Genomic DNA, 27,161 nt, shown 5'->3' with positions numbered 1-27,161 from the left:
AAGGCCTATTTCATGGCAATCCTTTAGTCCAGAGAAAGTTTGAATGGTTTGTCATTCTACTTTTGGCTTCCATTGCTTCTGCTAAAAAGTCAGTTACCAGTGTGGCTCATTTGAAGAAAGTCTTCTTTCTGTGGCTGATTTTAAGATTTTTTTTCCACCCATCTTTGATGTTTTTATTATTTCAATCATTTGACAATAATGTGTGTTAACGAGATTTTCTGGTTTGCTGAACTTTAATTTGTGGGTTGCTGTCTTATACATAAGTTAGTTAGAACTTTTGAGCCTGGTATACATGCTCTGATTTTGTGGTTGTGGTTTGCTGAACTTTAATTTGTGGGTTGCTGTCTTATACATATGTTAGTTAGAACTTTTGAGCCTGGTATACATGCTCTGTTCTTGGTTTTTACGTTTTTAGTCTCTCAGTACTTTAGTTTGATTATTTTCAATTGACTTATCTTCTAGTTTACTAAAACTGTCTGCTGTTGAATCCATTTATCAACATAGCTTTAATTTCAGATATGATATTTTGCAGTTCTATATTATACAACTAAATATTATTATACATTTTGATTACCTCTTGGAAAAAAATCATCTTTTCATCTATTTTAGCCATACTTTTTATATTTTATTTAATATAATAATCATAATTATTTTGAAGCCTTTCTCTGTTAACCCTAATATCTCTGGTGTTATCTGTCGTATACTGTTACTGAGTATTATTTTTCTTGCTTATTAATCATTTTTCCTGTCTCTTTGTATATTTTGTAATTTTTATTATATTCAAAATATTGTTGTTGGTAAATTGCAGAGACTTTTAGTTATAGATTTTATTTTTTTTGTTAAATCATAGCTGTGTACATTAATGTGATCATGGGGCACCATACACTAGTTTCATAAACCGTTTGACACATTTTCATCACACTGGTTAACATAACCTTCCTGGCATTTTCTTAGTTATTGTTCTAAGACATTTACATTCCACATTTACTAAGTTTCACATATACACTTGTTGAATGCTATTGTAGCTGACAGTTCAATTACTAGCAGATCACCTTAATCCTGTTAAGATTTAGTTTTAGAGTTTATTAAGATAATTCACCTGGGCGGTGTCTATGGCTCAAAGGAGTAGGGCACCAGTCCCATATGCTGGAGGTGGCAGGTTCAAACACAGTCCTGGCCAAAAACTGCAAAAAAAAAAAAAAAAAAAAAAAGATAATTCTCCAAGAGTATGCTCCTGAGGTCCTTTCACCATGGTTTTTTCCAAACATAAAATTCAATCGCTCAAAGACAGTGCAGCCTTTAAAATAACTTCCAAGCATTCCAAGTTTCTAAAACCTGATGTCTCATAAAACTTTCAGAGTTCTATCATATGGATTACTTAGAAATAAGTTAAATAACCAAGGGAGATTTTATTCATATTTTTTCAACTATTTCTCTGTAGTCTCTCTGGGGATTACTGGAGCTCCCCATGTTGCCATGGAGGCCCTCAGACCATCTTTCCAGAGAGGCTATTATCTGTGCTTGTGCTTTATTACTCTGTATTGTCATTTTTAAAATTCTCTTAGGGAAGATGCAGAGAGTAACTGGGGCTTACTTCACATACTTCCTCTCAAAGACTGCAGCCCTACTTGTTTTTCATTTCTTGAAAATAGTTGTTTTATATATATTATACAGCCTTTTATAGCTGTATGTCAAGGAAGTGTAATTCTAAGACTAGCTATCACTTACCATAGCTTCTTCCTTCACCATTGCTTCTCACATCCCTACCTTCCTTTAAGATCTCCTTAACAGTTCTTTAAGTAACAACATGTAAATAGTAATAAACTTTTGCAACTTACTACTATTCTGCAGCAAATACTTAATTTTTGTTTCTCTCACGAGTTAAATACTTCTACATTAAAAGTCTTTGTATTCAGAATTGAACATTATTTGATTATCTTCTGGTGTACATATATATTTTGCTAATGGGAAAATTGTTATTATTCTAATTGTCGTTTTATATCTATTTTTTTCTCTGAGGAAGATATTAACATGATTTTCTGTCTTTGATGGTATGCAATTTCACTGTTACATTTATAGATGTGTATGTAATTTTCACTTTATTAAGTTTTGGATAGGCTGAATTCTGTAAATCTAAGGACTCATATACTTTAACAGTTCTGGGTAATTTTTAGCAGTATATCTTGAAATATTGTTTCTTTTAAATTATCTCTATTCTCTATTTTAGAAAATTTTAATTAGATGTATGTTGAAACTTTTTATTAAATTCTACATGTTTTAATTTCTTTTCCATATTCATTTCTTTCAATAGAATACCTTCTGGATTCGCTTCTCTTTACCTGTTTTTTAAGATGCATTACATCATCTTTGGAATACTTAAATGTCAATTACTAAAGCTTCCTTTTTCCAAAATAGTATTTGCTTCTTTTTAAATCTCCCTGTAATTTTTTCATAGTGCTCATGTTTCATTTTATTTTTGTTAAATCATAGCTGTGTACACTAACGCAATTATGGGGTACAGTGTGCTGGTTTTATATATAATTTGAAATACTTTCATCAAACTGGTTAACATAGCCTTCACCTCATTTTCTTAATTATTGTGTTAAGACATTTATATTCTACACTTAGTAGATTTAACATGTACCCTTGTAAAATGAACCATAGGTGTGATCCCTCCAATTACTGTCCCTCCACCCTTCCTCCCCCTCTGCTACCTTCCTCCTCCTCTTTCCCCTTCATCTTGGGCTGTAGTTGAGTTATAGCTTTCAGGTGGATGTGTGGGTGTTTATAAATTGGTTTCATAGTAGAGCTGAGTACATTGGATACTTTTCCTTCCATTGTTGAGTTACTTTGCTAAGAAGAATATGTTTCAGCTCCATCCATGTAAACATATAAAAGGCAAATTCTCCATCTTTTTAAAGGCTGCATAATATTCCATGTTGTACATATAGCACAATTTATTAATCCATTCATAGGTCATGGGCACTTAGGCTTCTTCCACAACCTAGCAATTATGAATTGGGCTTAAATAAACATTCTGGTGCAAATATCTTTGTTATAAAGTGATTTTTGGTCTTCTGGATATATATACATAGTAGAGAAATTGCAGGATCCAATGGCAGGTATATTTTTAGATCCCTAAGTAATCCTCAACATTCTTTCCAAAAGGAACATATTAGCTTACATTCCCACCAGAAGTGCAGAAGTTTTCCCATTTCTCCACATCCACGCCAACATCTACGGTTATGCGATTTTGTGATGTGGGCTAATTTTACTGGAGTTAGATGATATCTCAAAGTGGTTTTGATTTGCATTTCTCTGATAATTAAAGATGATGAGCATTTTTTCCTGTGTATGTAGGCTGTGCACCTGTCTTCTTCAGAGAAGTTTCTATTCAAGTCCCTTGCCCACACTGAGATGGTACTATTTGTCCTTTTCTCACTAATACTTTTTAGTTCTCTGTGGATTCTGGTTATTAAATCTTTGTCAGAGACATAACCTGCAAATATCTTCTCCCATTCTGAAGGCTGTCTGTTTGCTTTACATACTGTGTTCTTAGCTTTACAGAAGCTTTTTAGTTTTCTCAGATCCCAGTAATGTATTTTTGGTGTTGCTTCAATTGCCCAAGGGGTCCTCCTCATAAAATATTCTCCCTGGCTGATTTATTCAAGTGTTTTCCCTGCACCTTTTCCTACTATTTTTATAGTTTCATGTCTTAAGTTTAAATCTTTATCTGGTGAGAGTCTATCTTTGTTAATGGTGAAAGGTGTAGGTACAGTTTCTGTCTTCTACATGTCGCCATATAGTTCACCCAGAACAATTTGTTAAATAGGGAGTCTTTCCCCACTGAATGTTTTTGATTACCTCACCGAAGATCAAATGATGGTAAGTAGCTGGGTTCATCTCTTGGTTCTCTATTCTGTTCCATACTTCTACCTCTCCATTTTTCTGCCAGTACCTTGCTGTTTTGATAACTATTGATTTATAGTATAGTCTGAGGTCTCGTAGCATAATTTGGCCTGACTTGTTTTTATTTCTTTTTCTTAATTTTTATTTTTTATTAAGTCTTTTGTACATAGATCATAAATACATTTATGTCATTTTCAATGTGGTAATTATTTGTACAAATTGGACTGCTTACATCATACTAATGAACATAGCTTTCACCTCATTTACCCAATTATAGCATTAGGACATTTGTGTTCTACACATGATAAATCCAACTTCTACTTGCAATGTGCTCCATAGGTGTGGTCCCCCTACCATGCCCTACAATCCCTCCCACCCCCTTCCCTCTATTGTCCCTCCACTTCCTCCTTCATCCTTGGCTAAAGTTGTGTTTCATTTTTCATATGCAAGTGTGAGTGATTATAAATTAGTTTCACAGTAGTACTAGTACATTGGACATCTTTTTTTTCCATTCCTGAGATACTTTACTAAGAATAGCATTTTCCAGCTCCATCCATGTAAACATAACAGAGGTAAAGTCTCCTTTTTTACTGCTGCATAGTATTCTATGGTATATATATACCACAATTTATTAATTCATTCATGGCTCGATGGGCACTTGGGCTTCTTCCATGACTTGGCAATTATGAATTGAGCTGAAATGAACAATCTGGTGCAAATATTTTTATTGATTTTTGTCTTTTGGATATATACCTAGAAGAGGAATTGCAGGATCAAATGGCAGATGTACATTTAGATCCCTGGGTGTTCTCCAAACTTCCTTCCTAAAGGAACATACTAGTTTGCATTCCCACCAGCAGTGCAGAAGTGTTCCCTTTTCTCCACATCCATGCCAACATCTGTTGTTTTGGGATTTTGTGATGTGGGCTACTCTTACTGGAGTTGGATGGTATCTCAGAGTAGTTTTGTTTTGCATTTCTCTGATAATTAAAGATGATGGGCATTTTTTCATGTGTCTGTAGGCCATGCATCTGTCTTCTTCACAGAAGCTTCTGTTCATGTCTTTTGCCAACAATAAAATTGGATCACTTGTTTTATGCTTAGTAATAAGTTTGAGTTCTCTGTGGATTCTGCTTATTAGACCTTTGTCAGAAGTATAACTTGCAAAATTCCTCTCCCATTATGAGGGCCATGTATTTGCTTTACTTAGTGTGTTCTTGGCAGTGCAGAAGGTTTTTAATATGATCAGATCCCAATAATGTATTTTTGATGTTGCTTCAATTGCCTGCGGTGTCTTCCTCATAAAGAATTCTCCCAGGCCAATTTTTTCAAGTGTTTCCCCTGCACTCTCTCTAAGAATATTTATAGTTTCATGTCTTAAGTTTAAGTCATTTAACCAGTAAGAATAACTTTTTGTTAGAGGAGAAAGTTGTGGGTCCAGTTTCAGTCTTCTACAAGTTGCCAACCAATTCATCCAGCACCATTTATTGAATAAGGAATCTTGCCCCCAATTTATATATTTAATAGGCTTATCAAAAATCAAATGAAGATAAGTGTCTGGGTTCACCTCCTGGTCTTCAATTCTGTTCCACACATCTACCTCTCTATTTTTGTGCCAGTACCATGGTGTTTTGATCACTATCGATTTATAGTATAGTCTTTAGTCTGGAAGCGTGATTCCTCCTGATTTGTTTTTATTTCTGAGTAATGTCTTGGCTATTTGAGGTTTTTCCTGTTTCCATATAATTTTTCCAGATCTTTAAAATATGACAGAGATGCTTAAATAGAGATTGCGTTAAATCTATAGATTGCTTTAGGTAGTATAGACATTTTAACAATGTTGATTCTTCCCAGCCATGAGCATGGTATATTTTCCAATTGGTAACATCTTCAGCTATTTCTTTTCTTAGCATTTCATAATTCTCTTTATAGAGATCTTTCATGTCCTTAGTTAGATACACTCCCAGATATTTCATCTTCTTTGGGACTATTGTAAAGGGAATAGAGTCCTTGATAGTATTTTCCCATTGACTATTGTCCGTATATATAAAAGCTACAGATTTATGAGTGTTAATTTTGTACCCTGAGACATTACTTTATTCCTTGATCACTTTTAGGAGTTTTGTACTTGAGTCCCTGGGTTTTTCCAGATATATAATCATATCATCTGTGAAGAGTGACAGTTTGATGTCCTCTGGTCCTATTTGGATTCCCTTGATTGTCTTCTCTTGCCTGATTGTGGTGGCTAAGATTTCCATTACAATGTTAAAAAGCAGTGGAGACAGTGGGCATCCTTGCCTGGTTCCTGATCTGAGTGGAAATGATTTCAATTTAACTCCATTCAGTATGATGTTGGCTGTGGGTTTGCTTGCCTCTATCAGTTTAAGAAATGTGCCTTCTATATCTATTTTCTTTTTCTTTTTTTTTTTAAGACAGAGTCTCACTTTGTCACCCTTGGTAGAGTGCTGTGGCATTACAACTCACAGCAACTTCCAACTCCTTGGCTTAGGTGATTCTCTTACCTCAGCCTTCTGAGTAGTTGGGACTTCAGGCACCTGCCACAATGCCTGGCTATTTTTTTGCTGCAGTTTGGCTGGAGCTGGGTTTGAACCTGCCACCCTCGGTATATGGGGCTGGCACCTTTCCTACTCAGCCACAGGCACCACTCTCTATACCTATTTTCCTAGGTGTTCTGATCATAAAAGGATGCTAGATATTATCAAAAGTTTTTTATGCATCAATTGAGACAATAATATGGTCTTTGTTTTTTGTTTTGTTTATGTGATGTATTATAATTGTAGATTTATGTGTATTGAGCCATCCTTGAGACCCTGGGATAAAACCAACTTGTTCATGGTGTATAATTTGTTTGATGTATTGGTGGATTCTGTTTGCTAGGATCTTATTGAATATTTTTACATCTATATTTATTAAATATTTTGGTCTATAATTTTCTTTCCTTGTTGGGTCTTTTCCTGGTTTGGGGATAAGAGTGATATTTACTTCATAGAATGTGTTAGGAAGTTTTCCTTCTTTTTCCATGCTTTGGAAAAGAAGTTTTTTGTAGTATTTATTAAGATTTTTTTCAATTTCTGAGGTTTCGGATGTTATTTCACATTTGTCATGTAATATTGGTACTAGTTCCTCTTTAAAGGTTTGGTAGAATTTCATTGTGAAGCCATCTGGTCCCAGACTCTTCTTTTTTGGGAGACTTTGTATAGCTGGTGCTATTTCAGTACTTGATATAGGGATGTTCAAGATTTCTAATTATATCTGGGTAGGTCTAGGAAGGTGCCGTGTTTCCAAGTATCGGTCAATTTCTTTCTGATTTTCGTATTTCTGAGAATAGAGTTTTTGTAGTATTCATTAAGATTTTTTTGAATGTCTGAGTTTTCTGATGTTATTTCACATTTGTCATTTCTGATTGATGAAATTAGTGATTTTTATTTTCTATTTCTGGTTAAGGTAGCCAAGGGTTTATCTACTTTGTTAAACTTTCCAAAAAAAACAACGTTTTGACTCACTGATCTTTTGAACAATTGTTTTATTTTCAATTTCATTTAATTCAGCTCTAATTTTGGTTATTTCTTTTCTTCTGCATGGTTTGGAGTTGGAGTGTCCTTCCTTTTCTAGTTGCTTGAGATGTCCCATTCAGTTGTTGACTTCCTCTCTTTCTGTTCTCTTAAGGAAGGCTTAGAGTGCTATAAATTTCCCTCTTCGGACTGCCCTTGTGGTATCCCAGAGTTTCTGATACTTCATATATTATCATTCTGTTCCAAAAACTTGGTAATTTCCTTCTTAATCTCCTCTTTGACCCAGTTACCTTTCAGCATAAGGTTATTTAGTTTCCATGTCTTTGTATGGGTATTCAGATTCCTGTTATTGGTGAGTCAACTTTTATTCTGTAATGATCTAAGAAAATACAAAGGATAATTTCTATTCTTTTAAATTTGCTGAGTTTAGCCTTCTGACTTAAGACGTAATCAATTTTGGAATGGACTGATGAGAAGAATGTGAATTCTATTTTGTTAGGATGAAATGTTCTTTAGGTGTCTATTAAATTCAATACACATCTACAGAACATGGGCTGATGAGAAGAATGTGAATTCTATTTTGTTAGGATGAAACGTTCTGTAGATCTCTGTTAAATTCAATTCTTGTATGGTTATGTTTAATTAAAGAATTTCTTTGCTTAGTTTCTTCTTGAAGGATCTCTCCAATACTGCCAAATGGATCTTAAAATCTCTTACCATTATGGTGCTAGAAGATGTTAAATTGTTCTTGTCTGTTAGGATCTTGCTTAGAAATTGAGGAGCATTTTGGTTTTGCACATAAAGGTTAATAATTGATATCTCATCAAGTTGAGTTTTTCCCTTAACAAATTACGAGTGACCATCCTTGTCTTTCCTTATTTTTGATGGTTTGAAGCCTAATGTATCTGCAAATAAAAGTGCAACCCCTGCTTTTTTATGTTTTCCATTTGCCTGGATTATAGTTGTCCATCCCTTCACCTCGAGTCTCTGTTTATCCTTTAAGATCAGACGAGATTCTTGTATGCAACAGATATCTGTCCTGAGTTTTTGTATCCAGTAGGCCAACCTGTGCCTCTTTAGCAGACAATTTAAGTCATTCACGTTAATTGAGAGTATTGATAAGCCTGGTAGTATTTTGGGTCTCAAGTTTTTTGAGAGACCAGTGGACATTTTTAATCCTTTTCCCACTGTGGAAGTTGGGTTCTGATCAATAATTTCTGAGTGAATTAACTTTGGTGGTAGAGCATTGTGGTGGTCTATGGAGGATGGGTCTGAAAATATCTTGAAGAGCTGGTTTAGTTATGGCAAATTTCTCCAACGTGTGAATGTCATTAAAGTATTTGACTTCTCCATCGTAGATGAAACTCAGTTTAGTTGGATAGAGGATCCTGAGCTGAAAGTTGTTTTCTTTTAGGAGATTGAAGGTTGATGACCATGCTCTTCTGGCAAGAAAAATTTCAGCAGAAAGATCTGCATTCATTCTAATATTCTTCCCCTTGTAGCTTATGATTTTCTTACATCTGGCTGCTTGCAGGATTTTCATATTAACTTTGGTGAAGTTAATTACAATGTGTTTAGTGATGCTTTATTTGGATTGAGTATGCTCAGGTTCTGAAACTGTCTGCTATCTGAATTTCAGTATCTATTGCCATGTTTGGACAGTGTTCCTCTAAAATCTCTTGGAGTAGAGCATCTGTGCCTTTCAGATCATTTTCATCATCTTGAGGAATTCCAATAAGGAGAATGTTTGCTTTCTTGGAGTGGTCCCAAAACTCTCTCAACAAATGATCTATCTTTACTCTCCATTTCTCTTCATCTTTGAGCATTTGGGAGTATTCAAAAACTTTATCTTCAATGTCTGACATCATTTCTTCTGCCTGTTCCATCCTATTACTGAGGGATTCTACTGTATTTCTCAGGTTTTTAAGGGATGCAACTTCTTGTCTCAATTTGTCAAAATCTTAGTTGGTTTTATTTTTTAATTCATTGAATTATTTTTTTAACATGTTATAAATTTTTAATTATGATTGCGTATTATTTTTATAATAACAAATTAATTTAAAAATTTTTATTCTTGAAATTTCTGGGCATTCAGACATGTAGTGACTTATATTGCACAAGTTTGATGAGGAACAAAATAGGAAGGAGGATGTGTTTCCCCCAGTCCTCCTCCTCTGCAGGGAGGTTTCATGCCCTTGAACTGGACACTTTTTGAACCTGCTTTTATTATGAAAATGACACAGTCTCTCCTAAGCACCATGCATTAGAGGGAGCATGATGGAAAGTGGCCATGAGATCTTGGACCTGACTTCTTGACTACCCTTTTCATTCTCTGTATTTCTGTGTTGTATGGAGGTATGTGTTATGCCTTGGCTTATGCTTCCTGCTGTAGAAGAGGTCAATATGAGGCTGTGTCACAATCTGTAACATACTAAATAACAGAAATCCAGAGGATCTTTTGCTTTCTTTGGAATTTCTTAAAAAGAGTTAAATAGCAAGAGTCCTGTTGACATAATGCTGAGATGGGAAGACCACTGGGTGCACCAGGGGCCATAGACCATTGTTACAGGACAGTGAGATGGGAACCAGAAACGTCCAGATTCCTTGTAACCAGTTTTGTGGCCTTGGGAAAGTCTCTGGTATTTTCTGAATCTTGCTTCTTTCACCTATAAGCTGAAGGAGTTGACAAGATGATCTCTGACGTTCTTTCAGCTGAATGTCTGTGCTTTCCTGACTAGATTCACAGAGATGGAATGACCACAACCAGAAGGCAATGTAATGCTTTTTGATCTGTCTCATGCAGCTTTAATTTCTTTCTTTCTTTTTTTTTTTTTTTTTGAGACAGAGACTCACTAGATCACCCTCGATAGAGTGCCATCGTGTCACCTCTCACAGCAACCTCAAACTCTTGGGCTTAAGCAATACTCTTGTCTCAGTCTCCCAAGTATCTGGGACTACAGGCACCCACCATAATGCCTGGATATTTTTCGGTTGTAGTTGTCATTGTTGTTTGGCAGGCCCAGTGGGTTCGAATGTACCAGCTCCAGAGTATGTTGCTAGGGCCCTAGCTGCTGAACTATGGGTGTGGAGCCTGTGCCTTGGATTTCTGAAAGCCCACTTTTTGTTTGTTTGTTTGTTTGTTTGTTTCCCAGAAGCTAGAATATCCATCAATGGATTTCTGTCATGCTCCAGCAATGAAAATCTATTTTAAAGGAGCTGCCTGAGCAGTATTATCCCTAAGAAGTAGCAGTTGGTATTCAGGACACTTTCCATAACAGCAGCAAAGAGTTGGACAATCTCTCATAACTTCAGTTTCCTTGTTTGAACTATTCCCAGTTGATCTCCAGGGCTGTTTCATTTCTAGTACAATTCTTGAAACACAGCAGCGGCTAGAACTGGACTAGAAGATCCTGAATTCATTGAATTCTTGAACCAACTTTTAAATTACTCCTTGAACTTCTAATTCCAATTTTATTCACTTCTGTTAATCTTATTTGCTATCCAATTTCTGAACTCAATTTCTGACATCTCAGTCATTTGTTTATGGAAAGCATCTTCTGTTGCATCTCCTTTGTTGTACCTTGGGGGAGTTGAGCTACTTTGTTATTCATGACTGCCTTTGCTCTCAATGATCTTTTCAATGACAGCAAACATCCTTTCAAGATGGAGATAATCTGATATTGAGGCAGGGAAGCTTACTTCTCATTATAAAAGATTCTGTTCCCCTGAGCTCAGATTTCCTTTTTGTAACCCAAGTCACTTTGTATTCTGGTGTCACTTGATTCTCTTCATATTATTACCTTATGAAAAGCGGGGCTCTGTGAACTTGAGCAAGAAAATGATGATAATCTGGTTATTGCTATTGCTATGGATAACAAATTAAAAAGCCCATTGGTTCTTGACAAGGAGTCTTATATATTGTGCCAAGATCCATATTACTGCAGCAGGCTAAATTATTAATTTGCTAGTAGGTTAAATATGACATTTCACTGATAATTTTAGTGATGAGGTTGGGCTTCTAATAGAGACATAGTTTTCTGGAAGAGCAAGAATAAAGGTCTTATGGATCAATTAATGGTATTTGAAGGAAGTCCATTAGAATGTGTCACAAACATGTTGGCAAAAATTTATAGCCAATTAGATAATAATGATCTTGAACTTTTCTGCTGGAAGAAATTTAAGTTATAGCTACTGGAACAAGGTACAGAAATTTTTATAATGACTTTCTATGTAAAGAAGAAATAATCCCTCAGACACTTGGAGTTACAGGAGAGGGAGAGATATTAAAGTTTTTTTTTTTTTTAATACCACTCCTAGCACCTTTGCCACAAAAGAAAATACTCCATGGTTTTTCCATACTTTTGCATAAACTTTATATTTAACAGAAATACCTTGTATTTTGAAGTTACAGAATGTTTTTTCATTTTCTTTGAAAATACAAAAGCTTTTACTGGTTATAGATATTTTGTGTTAGTTTCCCAAATTTCTGTTCTCATACAGTACTGATGGCATAACTCAGATTGTACACATGGACAAATTACATTCTTGAGTTTACAACTTCTTAAGAATATATATAATTTTTCCATTAATATTCCAAAAGGGTACAAAAATCTTCTCTATTGATTTTCTGGACTGATTGGAAGAACGTTTGCAGCCCAATTATCATGAATAGAGAAACACTTTCAAGTTGCTTACCCTACATTACAGTTTCTTTTCCATCTCTCGAAGTAAAGCCTGTCATATTATATATTCATTTGTGTTAAAACTTTGCCCTAGAAACATAAGATATATATTTGTGTCTAATAGATATGTCATTGAATCTTCAAATAATTTTTCTATTCTCTTTTTTAGTTCACTAATTTTATTAATATACAGCATCTATGAATTTCTATTTCGTGATTTTGAGCTCAAATGTTGTAAGGTGAACAAACAGCCTGAAAATTTCTGGGACAAAACAGTACATCTGAGCATATAATAGAGCAGTGGTTCAATAATGAATGCCACTCAGTAAGATACCATCAAATGTTGACATAAACACAGGTGTGAGAAACTGATAACCAAGGTTATAAAACCTTACCAAATTGCTTTTATAGTTCTGACAACATAAATACATAGTGGCAATTTCATAAACTTAATTGCCCAACCTCATACAGCATCTCTGATGGTCATTCCAGAAAGAGTTCCAAAATTGCTTTTAAGAGTGGACTAGGCTCCAGCATCAGTGTGTAGCTCCCTGAGGTGAATTCTTTAAAGTTGACTATAGTGATATGTAGCACTTTGAGTAGACTGTATTTCTGTAGTTCTATATGTATTGTACTAACTTAATTGTTAGTACTCATACATAAAAAATCCAAAATAATATACAAGAAAACTATTGCAGGTAATAAACATTTCACAAAAGTTACAAGATCAACACTCAAAAATAAGCTATATTTCTATATACCAGCAATAAAAAAACTTATACTGGCATTAAGCAAGGAATTCTATTTATAATAGCATATAAATAAATAAAATATCTCAATATAAATTTAACCAAAGAGATGAGGACTCGTGGGCTTAAAAATATAAAACAAGTATTAAAAACCTTAAAGACTTAAATAAATAAAAAGCACACATGCTCACAAATTGGAAGACCTGGCATTAAATTGACAATACTACTTAAAGGCATATACATATTCAGTGAAAACCCTCTAAAAATTCCACTGTCTTTTTGCAAAAATAGAAAAGTATATCCTCAAATTCATATGAAATTGCACCTCCTGAATAGTCAAAATCACCTTTAAAAAGAAAAATAAACTTGTAAGACTCACACCTCTCAATTTCAAAAATTTTCTACAAGGTTTCAATTATCAAACCAGTGTGATATTGGTATGTGGGTCACTACAAAAGTTTTGAGACAGACTGTGTTATGTTCCATTATTTTCCTTCCAAGAAATACAATTGACACTGTCCTTTCTGATTCACCCATGAAAATTTTAACTTTCTGAGCTTATTGGTGTTGCTGGGAGGGCATCGCTCGTTTCCATCATATGTATTTTACATTTCTTGTTTTTTGCGTATCTCAAAATTTTCATGATAACCCATGTATAAGGATAGACATATAGACTGAAGGGATAGAGTCCAGAGTCCAGAAATAGTACCTTAAATCTATGGCAAATCACTTTCAAGCAAGGGTATAAAGCCCATTCAACCAGGAAAAAATAAGTTACTCAACAAATGGTACTGGGATGGACAAATGGTCTTCCACATACGAAAGAATGAAGCAAGACCCCTACTTCACATGGCATATGCAAATATTAATTCGAAAAGGATCAATGACCTAAATATAAAAAGCTAAAAACATAAAACTCTTAGAATAAAACAAAGAGCAAACTTTCATGACCTAAACTTAGCAATGGATTCCTGGATGACACCAAAAGCAAGAGAAGCAAATTAACACAATAGATAAATTAGACTTCAGCAAAATCAAAAACATTTATGTATTAGAGAACATTGTCAAGAAGATGAAGTCAGAAAGTGAAAAAATATTTGCAAATTGGGCAGCGCCTGTGGCTCAAGGGGTAGGGCGCCGGTCCCATATGCCGGAGGTGGCGGGTTCAAACCCAACCACGGCCAAAAGCCAAAAAAAAAAAAAAAAGAAAGAAAAATATTTGCAAATTACTTGTCTGACAACGAATTAATATTCAAAACATATAAATATATTTAAGTCGAAATGCAAAGGCAATCTAATTTTTTAAATGTGCAAAGGATAAGAATAGTGGCCGGGCATTGTGGCTCATGCCTGTAATCCTAGCACTCTGGGAAGCTGAGGCAGGTAGATTGCCCTGAGCTCAGAGGTTTGAGACCAGCCTGAGCCAGGGTGAGACCTCGTCTCCTAAAAAAAAACAAAAAACAAAAAACATAAGAGTAAACATTTCTCAAAAGAAGATACATAAATGGACAATAATTGTTTTAAGAAAAAAGTGATGATTATTTTATGTTCATGCATTCCAGATGCCAATAGCAGTAAAATGAGAAATCAATAAAAGAATTCTGTCAAATAGTCATTAATTAGCAAAATGTTGCTCAAGATCATTAGCAATTATGGAAAAGTAAATCAAAGCTGAAATGAAATACTATATCATACATATTAGGATGGCTATAGTAAAACAAAATAACAATGGTAAGCATATGTAAAGATAGAAATATTTTTACATTACTGGTGGGAATGCAAAATTGTTCAAATATTGTGGAAAAGTTAGGAATTTTCTAAAAACATTAAATATACAATTCCCATATGTTCCAGCAATTCCTCCCCTAGATGTTTACCCCAAATAATTAAAAACAGGGACAAAGACACTTGGATGCAAATACTCACTGCAGCATTAAAAGTAGCAAAATAGGATAAAAAGTTCAAGTGTCTATCAACAGACGAATGAATAAATAAAATGTGGTATACACCTACAATGTAGCATTATTCAATCATAAAAAATGAATGAAGTTCTAAGACATGCTGTAACATAGATGAAACTTAAAATCATTATGCCTATTGAATTACACCAGACACAAAAGTATAATTTTTTATTATTACACTTATATGAACTGTCCCAGAATAGGTAAACTCACAGAGATACAAAGTAAATTATTTTTTACCAGATGACTAAGGAAGAGAAAAATAGGCAGTTATTGCTTATGGGTACAGAACTTTTGTTTTAAGTAATAAAAACTTATAAATAGATAGTGACAATGGTTAAATAAATAAATAAGTAAAATAAATATAATTATTGTCACTAAAGTATATGCTTAAAATTGTAAATTTTATGTTATATACAATTTTCCTACAATTACAAAAATATGAATGCCTGTTTAAAGTTTAATTAGAAAAGGAAAAAAAAAACAGCTTGAAACTTTATTTAACCACCAGGCAGAAACAATTATCCAACCTAATTTTAGAAATCTAATACAGACAGTCTCTGATATACGATGGCTTGAATCATCATTTCAGAACTTTACAATGGTGTGAAAGCAATATGCATTCAGTAGAAACCATAATTTGAGTATCTATAAAACCATTCAATTTTTTCCAATTTTAGTACATAATTTAATATTTTGCATGAGATATTAAGCACTTTATTATAAAATAGGCTTTGTATTGGGTGATTTTGCCCAACTATCGGTTACTGTGAGTCTTCAGAGAATGTTTAGGGAAGGCTAGGATAAGCTATGGTGTTTGGCAGGTTAAGTGTATTAAGGGAGTTTTTTACTTACAACATTTTCTATTTACAATTGCTTTATCAAGACCTAACCCCATTTTAACTATAGGAATATATGTACACAAATATTGAAAAAATTCCTCAGAGTGACAATTTTTGTATCACAGCTAATTCATAAATAATAAATTCACTGAATACATAATCAAGTAATGCTTACCTCTGGAGATGAGTAAGAAATCTTAAAACCATTACTTCAATCCACTCTATTTTTCATGTTAGGGTTATGTGAACTGGTTTTTAACAGATAAGCATCATATCTACACTCTAGGTGCTTAAGGATTATTCTATTAATTTAATTTATTTTTTTCTCAGATCATAACTGTGTACTTGACTGCATTTGTGGGGTACAATGTGCTGATTTTATATAAAATATGGAATGTTTATATCAAATTGGTTAACATAGCATTTGCCTCATGTAATTGTTGTATTTAGACATTTATACTCTACTCTTAATATATTTGACGTGTACCAATACAATATACACAATAGGTGAGGTCCCACCAGTTACCTTCCCTCCACCCACTCCCCCTCCCCACCTCATGTTCCCCTCTTCTCTCCTTCTTTCTGGGCTATAATTGTGTTTTATCATTCATATGAAAGTGTGGGTGATTATATATTGGTTTCATAATAGTACTGAGTACATTGGGTATTTTTTCTTCTGTTCTTGAGATACTTTACTTAGAAGTATATGATCCAGCTCCACTCATGTAAACATAAAAGAGATAAATTCTCCATCTGTTTTATGGCTGCTTAATATTCCATGGTATGCATATGCCACAATTTGTTAATTCATTCCTGGGACAATGACACTTGGACTGCTTCCATGACTTGGCAATTATGACTTGAGCTGCGATACACAATCTCGTGCAAATGTCTTTGTTGTAAAGTGATTTCTGGTCACCTGTACAAATACCTAGTGGGGAAATTGCAGGTTCAAATGGAAAGTCTACCATTATTTCACTAAGTGTTCTCCAAACTTCTTTCCAGAAGGGATGTATTAGTTTGCATTCCCACCAGCAGTGCAGAAGTGTTTCTTTCTCTACACATCCATGCCAACATCTATAGTTTTGAAATTTTGTTATGTGGGCTAATCTTACTAAAGTTAGATAATATCTCAAAGTGATTTTGATTTTCATTTCTCTGATGATTAAAGATCATGAGCATTTTTTCATGTGTCTATAAGCCATGCACCTGTCTTCTTGGGAGAAGCTTCTGTTCAAGTCTCTTGCCCACAGTGAAATGGGATCACTTGTTATTTTCTTATTGATAAGTTTGAGTTCTCTGTGGATTCTGGTTGTTAAACCCTTATCAAAAACACAACCTGCAAATATCTTCTCTAATTCTGAAGGCTGTCTGCTTGTTCTACGTACTGTGTTCTTGCCTGTGCAGAATCATTTTAGTTTGATCAGATCCCAGTAATGTATGCTTGGTGTTGTTTCAGTTGCCTGGAGGGTCCTCCTCATAAATTATTCTCCAAGACCAGTTTCTTCAAGTGTTTCCCTGAACTCTCTCCAAGAATATTTATAGTTTAATGTCTTAAGTTTAAATCTTTTATCCAGTTAGAGTCAATTTTTGTTAATGGTGAAAGGTGTGGGTCCAGTTTCAGTCTTCTACAAGTCACTTGCCAATTCACCCAGCACCATTTGTTAAATGGGAAATCTTTCCCTCAATGTATGTTTTTAATAGGCTCATCAAAGATCAAATGATGATAAGTGTCTGGGTTCATCTATTGGTTCTCTATTCTGTTCCATACATCTACCTGTCTATTTTTGTGCCAGTACCATGCTGTTTCGATAACTATGGATTTATAGTTAGAAGTATAGTATGAAGTCTCTTAGCATGATTCCTCCTGCTTTGTTTTTATTTCTGAGTAATGTCTTGGATATTCAAGGTTTTTTTCTAATGCCATATAAAATAAAGTACTATATTTTCCAGATCTTTAAAGTATGACAGTGGTGCTTTAACAGGGATTGCATTAAATTTGTATATTGCTTTGGGTAGTATGGACCTTTTTTTTTTTTTCTTTTGGTTTTGAAATATAGAACGATTCATGAATTTGTGTGTCATTCTTGCACAGGGGCCATGCTAATTTTCTCTGTATCATTTGAATTTTAGTATATGTGCTGTCAAAGCAAGCACTAGTATGGAAATTTTAACAATGTTGATTCTTCCCAGCCATGAGCATAGTATGTTGTCACATTTGTTAACATCTTCAGCTATTTCTTTTCTTAGAGTTTCATAATTATAGAGATCTTTCATGTCCTCTGTTAGGTAAATTCCCAAATATTTCATCTTCATTGGCACTACAGTAAAAGGAATAGAGTCCTTGACTGTTTTTCCGCTTGACTATTGTTGGTATATATAAAAAACCACTGATTTGTAAGTATTGATTTTGTATCCTAGGATGCTACTGTATTCCTTGATCACTTCTAGGAGTTTTGTAGTTGATTCCCCGGGGTTTTCCAGGTATAAAAGCATATCATCTGCAAATAGTGAAAATTTGCTCTCTTCTGATCATATTTGGATACCCTTTATCACCTTCTCTTGCCTGATTGTGATGGCTAGGCTTCCATTACAATGTTAATTAGCAGTGGAGACAATCGGCATACTTGCCTAGTTCCTGATCTGAGTATAAATGTTTTTAATTTTACTCCATTGTGTAGTTTAATCCTTTGTGCCATTTTAAGAGCCAAATTCTGGCCTCTGGCTTCTGGATGTATACTTTTGTGGTGGTCCATTGTGGTGTTCAGTATTGAGAATAGGTCTAAGTATTTCCTGCAGAGCTGGTCTTATTGTGGCAAATTTCCTCAGTGCTTGTAAATCCACAAATGCTTTGATTTCTCTGTCAATTTTGAAGGTATGTTTTGCAGGATACAGAATTCTACTCTGAAAATTATTTTGCTTAAGGATGTTGAAAGTAGATGACCATGCTCTCTTGGCTTGGAAGGTTTTAGTAGAAAAGTCTTCTGTCAATTTGATGGTTCTGCCCTTGTAGGTCAGTTGGTGCTTATTCCTAGCACCTTCTGAGATTTTCTCCTTCATCTTGATTTTGGACAGATTCATAATAATGTGTCTGAGAGAGGTTTTGTTAGCGTTCAGATGTCCCAGGGTTTGGTATCCATCTGAAAGGAGTGTGTCAGGATCTTTAGTAAAACATAGGAAGTTTTAATTCATTATAGCCTCCAGTAGGGCTTCCATACCTCTGGGATGGTCATCTCCCTCAGGGATTCCTATTATCCATATGCTGGAATGCTTTATGGCATCTCATATTTCTCTAAGCACCTGCTTTGCTTTTTCTCTTTTCTTTTCTGACTCTGTTATTATCTGTGTTAACTCGAAGATTTTATCCTCTAATTCTGACGTTCTTTCTTCTCCATGGTCTAATCTATTTTTGATGCTTTCGATCACTTCTTTACATTCCCTGGTTGATTCCTTCATTTATTTAAGCTCATCCATATCTTTTCTATATTCTACATATCTCTCATCTAACTTTTGGTTCTGTCTTTCCTTTTTCTTTTCCAATCTCTTCATTGTCTTAATCAACTATATTTTAAATTCCCTTTCTGTCAAATCTATTAAATCTTTATAGGAGGAGTCTTTTTATAAATTGCCTCATGGTCCCTTGGAGGAGTTGCTCTAATTTGGTTATTCATGGTGCCTGAATTTTTGTTTTGGTTCCTCCTCATGTGTGCTTTCTTCTTGTTAACTTCCTTGTGCACCTTTTTCCTTCACACTTATTCCCTTGCTTCAATTTACCTTGTCTCAGAGTTTAGGTGAGAAAGAGGCCTCTTGCTATAGGGTCAGAAGGCAGAGAAGTGTTACAGAAAGCAAAGAGAAGCAAGAGGAAAGGAGAAAAAGAAGAAGGGAAAAAGGAAATACAAAATAAAAAGGGGGAAAGTGTAGAAGAAAAGTAAAAGGAAGAAAAAGAAAGGTAAAAACAAGGGGAGAAGGGGGACTAATAAAAGAAAACTGAGAAGCAGGTCAGATGGAGGACAGTAAGGGAGGATAAGAGTGATAGAAGAGATGTTGTTGTTCAGCATGGTGCTATGGCCACTTCTATAGCTCGAGGGTTGTGAGGAACTGATCTGGGTAGGTTCCTCAAAGTTAGGCCCACCTTACTTGTCTGACTACAGCCTGTCAAAAAAAAAAAAATAGGAAGAGAAGAAGAAATGCAAACACAAAACCTAAAAAGAAAAAATTGGATAAGGAAGAAGGTAAAGGAAAAAAAAAGTAGAAAATATCTGTAGTGTGGTCTTCCTACTACTTTCTTCCTGAGCCCAAGATTAGAAAGATCTCCTAGCTTCTTTGAGCTAGGATACTGATGCAGTCAACCTTCTAGTCCACTACTGTGTCCCACTCGCCCTCAGCAAAGAAAGGGTGCAAAAAGAAAGAGAAAGAAAGAAATGCATAGATCAAGGAAAATTAAATATAAATGCATAGATCTATATAAATGCATAGATCAAGGCAAATTGAACATGCTATTGGATCAAATTAAGGGGAGGGAGGAGGGATAAAGAATGAAAATAGAAAGGCAACAAACCAAAAAAAAGAGAGAAAGACAATACTAGAAACGGGGTGGGAGTAATGTCTTGGCTGATGCTGAAGTGCTTTATGTGGGAGAGATGGGGACTCTATCAACTGAGATAATGCTGTTGAGGGTGCCAGGATGAGGGAGTAGTTCGAGCTAAAATACTATAGCCAATACCAAAAAAAAAAAAATTAAAATAATATAGAAGTTCTTGCTCTTGTTGAATGTAAAAAATGGAATCTAGGAGAAGATCCACCCTTACTAGTTAGCAAAATGCAACGCACATTGAAATAAAATATTAAAAAAGAGAAACAAAGTAAAATAAAAAAAAAAACAAAAAAAATACTAAGATAGCCTGATATAAGCACTCTTGGCAACCAAGTGAGGAAGCTAAATTAAAGGCAAGAGGTAAGGGAAAAAAAGCAACAGCAATCAAAAGAAAAAAATTAGATATTTTTTATTTGGTGTCTGCCCGCCCTGAATAATAAGGCACCATGAATAACCAAATTATACATATAAATATATACATAATAATAAATTATATGTATATTAGGGATTCTATTTCTGTAGTATATTTGTGCTGTAATATACTTCTTGGACACCAGGTGGCACTGTGAATCTGGGGGACAAACAACACAGGTATTAACCTCTCTCTGGATCCCAGTCTTAAAGGAGTATGCCAGCTTATTTGTTCCAGGTAGTTGCCCATCCACCTCAGCACTTAGCTCCCAGCTCTGGGATTCCACACTTCTCAACAGTTCCTCAGTGACAGGCCTCTGCAATCCTCCACATGGGGAAGAGGGGTCCCTGCGCCCCTCCCAAGGGAAGGATCACTCCCTTCAGGCTGAATCCTGTCCACCACGCCCTATGTCCCCAGCAAGAAGCCCGCCAGCACCCTGGGGCGCTCTTTCTGACAATTGTGCGACACTGATTGGGAACTTTCTCCCTGTATAGATGTCTCCCCCTGTTCCAAGACACAGCAAGGCCACACCATACAGCACTCCAAACTGGCCCTCAAATTCCATTTGGGAGTGCCTACTTCTTCATTATTTACAGAATCCCTGAGCCTGACACAGGAATATTTCCGCTTCCTGGTGGGCGCCCAGCAACACGTGCGCTCTCACTCTCTTCTGAGGCTCTCCTCTGTCCAGGAACCCTTTGGATGTTCCACCGGTTGCCACCTGCGTCAGAACTGTTCACGCCAGCAATCGGATCTGGCCACCTAATTCTGCTTGGGAAAGCAGTGTTTAGTCTCATAAAAGGAAGGTAGAAAATATCCCCAGGATTGTGCCATATCAGTCCAGTGCCACTGCAGCCCCAGGCGTCTGCCCGCCCAGAACCACTGCGGCCTGGAAAGCCTGCCCAACTTGCCAAGATGTGATAGTTCTCTGCAGCTCTGGCCAAATCCCACTGTCCACTTCCACACTGCACACTCCAAGCCACTGTAGTATGTCGATATTCCACACTGGGATCCATGTAGCCCTCTCCCCTTGCCCCTTTGCGCTAGAGCTTTGAAATTTTTTTAATGTAGTTTATTCTCACTGGGGTTGTGGTATTTCAGGGTGGTTTTGCTTTGCACTTCTCTGATGATTAGGATGATGAGCATTATTTCATGTGTTTCTTGGACATTTGTCTTTTTCAAAGAAGTTTCTGTTCAATTATCTTGCCCACCTATACATGGGAATGTTTGCTCTTTGTTGTTGACTCATTTGAGTTCTCTACAGATTACAGTTATTAGCCCTGTGTCTGATTTATAGCATGCAAATATTCTATCCCATTTTGAAGATTATCTGATTGCTTTAGTTTTACCCTTAGCTATGCAGAAGCTTTTTACCTTGATCATTTCTCATTAATTTATTTTTGGTGCTGCTCCAATTGCCAAGGGGGTGTCTTCATAAATTACTTTTCCAGGCTGATTTAGTCAAGAGTTTTTACCATACTTTTGTCTAAAGTTTTTATTGTTCCATGTCATAAATTTAAATCTTTTATACAGTCAATTTTTTTTCAGGGGTGAGAGGTACAGGTCCAATTTCAGTCTTGTACATGTGCCAAACCAGTTCTCTCAGCACTAATTATTAAATAGAGATTATTTTTCCCAGTGTATTCTTTTGTTTTGTTTATCAAAAATCAAATAGTGATACATGGCTGGGTTCATCTCTAGGTACTCTATTGAACCCTACATACCTGTATCTCTGTTTTTGTGCCAGTACCATGCTGTTTTGTTCACAGTTGATTTGTACTATAGCCTAAAGTCTGATAATGTGATGCCTCCATATTTGGTTTTCTTTCTTAAAATTGAATTGGCTATTCAGGATTTTTTTCTGAAAAATATATGATATGAAGTACTATTTTTTTTTAATTCTTCAAAGTATGATGTTGGTGCTTTGATGTGGATTGCATTAAATTTATAAATCACATTGGAGCGTATGGACACTTTAACAATGTTGATTCTTCCCACCCATGAGCATGGTATGTTCTTCTATTTGTTAATGACTTCTTCTATTTCTTTTCTGAGGGTTTCATACTGTAGAGAGATCTTTGATGTCTTTTTGTTGGTGTATTTCCAGGTATTTCATTTTGTTTCAAGCTACTGTGAAGGGTATTTTATCTTGGAATTAATTATCAGGTTGTCTTTTATCCTCAGATATGAAACAAATATCACAGTGACACCAAATACAGGAAAGGACCCCCAAAAAGGAAAATTACAGATCAATATCATTAATGAATATTGATGGGAAAATGTTGAAATAGAATACAGCAATACATTTTAAAAATTACATGTTTGACCAACCTTGTAACACTGGGATAAAACCAACTTGATCATGATGTATAACTTTTTTGATTTGTCATTGAATTTCATTTGCTAGGTTCTTACTAAATATTTTTGCACTGATATTCACTAATTATATTGGTCTATACTCTTCTTTCTTTGTTAGCTACTTTCCTGGTTGGGTTTCAGGATTATATTTGCTTCTTAAAATGCATTGGAGAGGATTCCTTTCTTTTCTATGTTTTGATTCCAAAATAATAATATTGTACTAGTACAATAATAATATTGATACTAGTTCCTCTTTGAAGGTTTGGTAGAATTCTGATGTGAAACCATCTGGTCTTGAGCTTCTCTTTCTTGGGAAATTTTGTATAGTTGATACTTTTTCAGTGATTGATATAGGTCTATTGAAAATTTCCATTTTTTCTGGTTGAGTTTAGAAAGGTGCTATGCCTCCAGTTATTGGTTTATTTCCTCCACATTTTAATTTTTCTGAGAATAGTGTTTTAGTAGTAATCATTGAGTATTTTTTTATATTTTTGTGGTATCTGTTGCTATGTCCCCTTTATCATTTCTAAGTGAAGTTATTAGCGATTTTACATTTCTGTTTCTGGTTAGTCTAGGTGAAGGTTTATTAATTTTATTAATCATTTCAAAGAACCATCTTTTCTTTGTTGTTAAAATTCTGAACCATTCTTTTGTTTCCAATTTCATTTCATTCTGCCTTAATTTTGATCATTTCTATTTTTGTTCATTTTATTTTCTTGTTTATTTTTATTTATTTATTGGTTAAGGTTCGTTGAGGGTAAAAAGAATTAGGTTACATTGTTTGCATTTGTTAGGTAAAGTCCCTCTTTTAATTGTACCCCACCTCCACTAATTTTGGTTAATTTTTTTTTTTTTTCTGCTGGGTTTGGGGTTGGATTGATCTCCCTTTTCCAGTTGCTTAAGTTGGCTTGAAAAGTTGTTGACATGCTCTCTTTCTGTTTTATTGATGAAGGCTTCTAATGCTATAAATTTACCTCTTAGGATTGCCTTAGCAGTATCTCACAGGTTTTCACAGTTTGTGTTGTCATTATCATATTGCTCAAAAATTTTATGATTTATTTCTTTTTTATCTTTTTTTTTCCTTTCATTAAGTCATATACAGATAGATCATGAATACATTTATGCATTTGTGGGGTACAGTGTGTTGATTTTTCTTTTTTTTTTTTTAATTTTTTTATTAAATCATAACTGTATATAATGATATGATTAGAGTGTGTTGATTTTTCATACACAATTTATTTATTTATTTTTATTAAAGCATAGCTGTGTACATTAGCATGATCATGGGGCACCATACACTTGGTTCATAGACCGTTTGACACATTTTCATCACACTAGTTAACATAGCCTTCCTGGCATTTTCTTGGTTATTTTGCTAAGACCTTTACATTCCACATTTACTAAGATTCACATATACCCTTGTAAGATGCACCGCAGGTGTAATCCCATTAATCCCCCTCCCTCCACCTACCTCCCCCCTCCCTCCCCTCCCTTTCCCCCTTCTGCCTATTCTTAGGTTGTAACTGGGTTATAGCTTTCATGTGAAGGTCCTATACCCAGAAGACCAAAAATCAAATCATAATAAAGATATTTGTACCAGAATGTTTATTGCAGCCCTATTCATACACAATTTATTAATCCATTCATGGATTGATGGGCACTTTGGCTTCTTCTGTGACTTGGCAATTATGAATTGAGCTTCAGTGAATGATCTGGTGCAAATATCTTTATTTCAAAGTGATTTTTGGTCTTTTGGATATACACCAAGTAGAGGAATTCCAGGATCAAATGGCAGGTGTATTTTTAGATCTCTGAGTGTTCTCAAAACTTCTTTCCAAAAGGAACGTATTAGATTGCATTCCCACCAGGATGGCAGAAGTGTTCCCTTTTCTCCACATCCATGCCAATATCTGTAGTTTTGGGATTTTGTGATGTGGGCCTTACTGGAGATAGATGATATCTCAAAGAGGTTTTGATTTGCATTTCTCTGATGATTAAAGATGATGAACATTTTTTTCATGTGTTTGTAGGTCATGTGCCTGTTTTCTTCAGAGAAACTTCTGTTCGAGTCTCTTGCCCACAATGAAATAGGATCACTTGTTCTTTTCTTATTAATACTTTTGAATTCTCTGTGAATTCTGGTTATTAAACCTTTGTCAGAAACATAACCTGCAAATATCCTCTCCAATTCTGAGAACTATCTACTTGCTTTATTTATTTACTTATTTTTTGTAGTTTTTTTCTGGCTGGGGCTGGGTTTGAACCCGCCACCTCCAGTATATGGGGCCAGTGCCCTACTCCTTTGAGCCACAGGCACCACCCTGTCTGCTTGCTTTAATTACTGCGTTCTTGGCAGTGCAGAAGCTTTTTAGTTTTATCAGATCACAGTAATGTATTTTGGTATTGCTTCACTTACCTGAGGGGTCCTCCTTATAAAATATTCTTGTAGGCCAATTTCTTCAAGTATTTCCCCTATGCTCTCTCCAAGAATTTCTATAGTTTCATGGTTTAATTTAAGTCTTTTATCCAGTGAGAGTCAATTTTTGTTAGAGGTGAAAAGTGTGGGTCCAGTTTCAGTCATCTACAAGTAGCCAGTCAATTCACCCACCACCATTTGTTAAATAGGGAATCATTTTCCCAATTTATATTTTTGACAGACTTATTAAAGATCAAATGATGATAAGTGTTTGAGTACATCTCTTGGTTCTCAATTATTTTTAATACTTCTACCTCTCTATTTTTATGCCAGTGCCATGCTTTTTTGATAACTATAGATTTGTAATATAGTCCGAAGTCTGAAATCATGATACTTCCTGATTTGTTTTCATTTCTGAATAATGTCTTGACTATTCAAGGTTTTTTTCTGTTTCCATATAAAATGAAGTACTAATTTTTCCAGAACGTTAAAGTATGACATAGGTGCTTTAATAGGGATTTCCTTAAATCTGTAGATTGCTTTGGGTAGTATGGACATTTTAACAATGTTGATTCCTCCCAGCCATGAGCATGGTATGTTTTTCCATTTGTTAACATCTTCAGCTATTTATTTTCTCAGAGGTTTGTAGTTCTCTTTATAGAGATCTGCCATATTCTTTGTTAGGTACACTCCAAGATATTTGATCTTTTTTGGCACTACTTAACTGTTTTTTCAGCTGGACTATGGTTAGTGTATATAAATGCCACTGATTTGTGATTACTGATTTTGTATCCTGAGACACTGCTGTAATTCGTTGATCACTTCTAAGAGTTTTGTAGTTGAGTACCTGGGGTTTCCAGGTATATAACCATATCATCTGCAAAGAGTGAAAGTTTGATCTCCTCTGACCCTATATAGATACCCTTGATCACATTCTGTTGTCTCATCACAATAGCTTCCATTACAATGTTAAAAAGCAGTGGAGACAGTGGGCAACCTTCCCTGGTACGTGATCTTGGTGCAAATGTTTTCAATTTTACTTCATTGAATATGATATGGCTGTGGGTTTGCTGTAGATGGCCTCTATCAGTTTAAGAAATGTTCCTTCTATACCTATTTTCTTAAGTATTCTTATAATGAAAGGATTCTGGATCTTATCAAAAGCTTTTTCTGCATCAGTTGAGAGAATCATATTGTCTTTTATTTTTATTTTGTTTATGTGCTATATTGTATTTATAGGTCTACATATATTGAATGAGCCTTGAGACCTTGGGATAAAACCCGCTTGGTCATGGTGTATAATTTGTTTGTTGTGTTGCTGGATTGTGCTTCCTAAGATCTTATTGAATATTTTTGCATCAATATTCATTAGTGATGTTGGTCTATAATTTTATTTTCTTGTTGGATCTTCTGATTTGGAGATCAGGGTGATATTTGCTTCATAGAATGTGTTGAGAAGGACTCCTTCTTTCTCTATGTTTTGGAAAAGGTTAAGTAATATAGGTACTAGTTCCTCTTGAAGGTTTGGCAGAATTCTTATGTGAAGCCACCTGGACCTGGACTTTTCTTTTGGTGAGATTTTGTATAGTTGATGCTATTTCAGAAATTGATATAGGCCTATTGAACATTTCCACTTCTTTCTGGCTAAGTCTAGGAAGGTGGTGTGCTTCCAAGTATTGGTCTATTTTATTCAATTTTACATTTC

General features: G+C 35.0%; 1 non-coding gene across 1 annotated transcript; it reads right to left on the bottom strand.

The window, feature by feature from the left end:
- Nucleotides 1–17,726: 17,726 nt before the first annotated feature.
- Nucleotides 17,727–17,833, bottom strand: LOC128578720 (U6 spliceosomal RNA). The gene has a single exon (XR_008377856.1). It is a non-coding gene; the product is annotated as a U6 spliceosomal RNA (small nuclear RNA).
- Nucleotides 17,834–27,161: the final 9,328 nt, after the last annotated feature.

The sequence above is a fragment of the Nycticebus coucang genome, chromosome X (genome assembly GCF_027406575.1).
Source record: "Nycticebus coucang isolate mNycCou1 chromosome X, mNycCou1.pri, whole genome shotgun sequence".
NCBI classification, from domain to species: domain Eukaryota; kingdom Metazoa; phylum Chordata; class Mammalia; order Primates; family Lorisidae; genus Nycticebus; species Nycticebus coucang.
The sequence above is the reverse complement of the archived record's forward strand: the minus strand, read 5'-3'. Positions and strand labels throughout refer to the sequence as shown.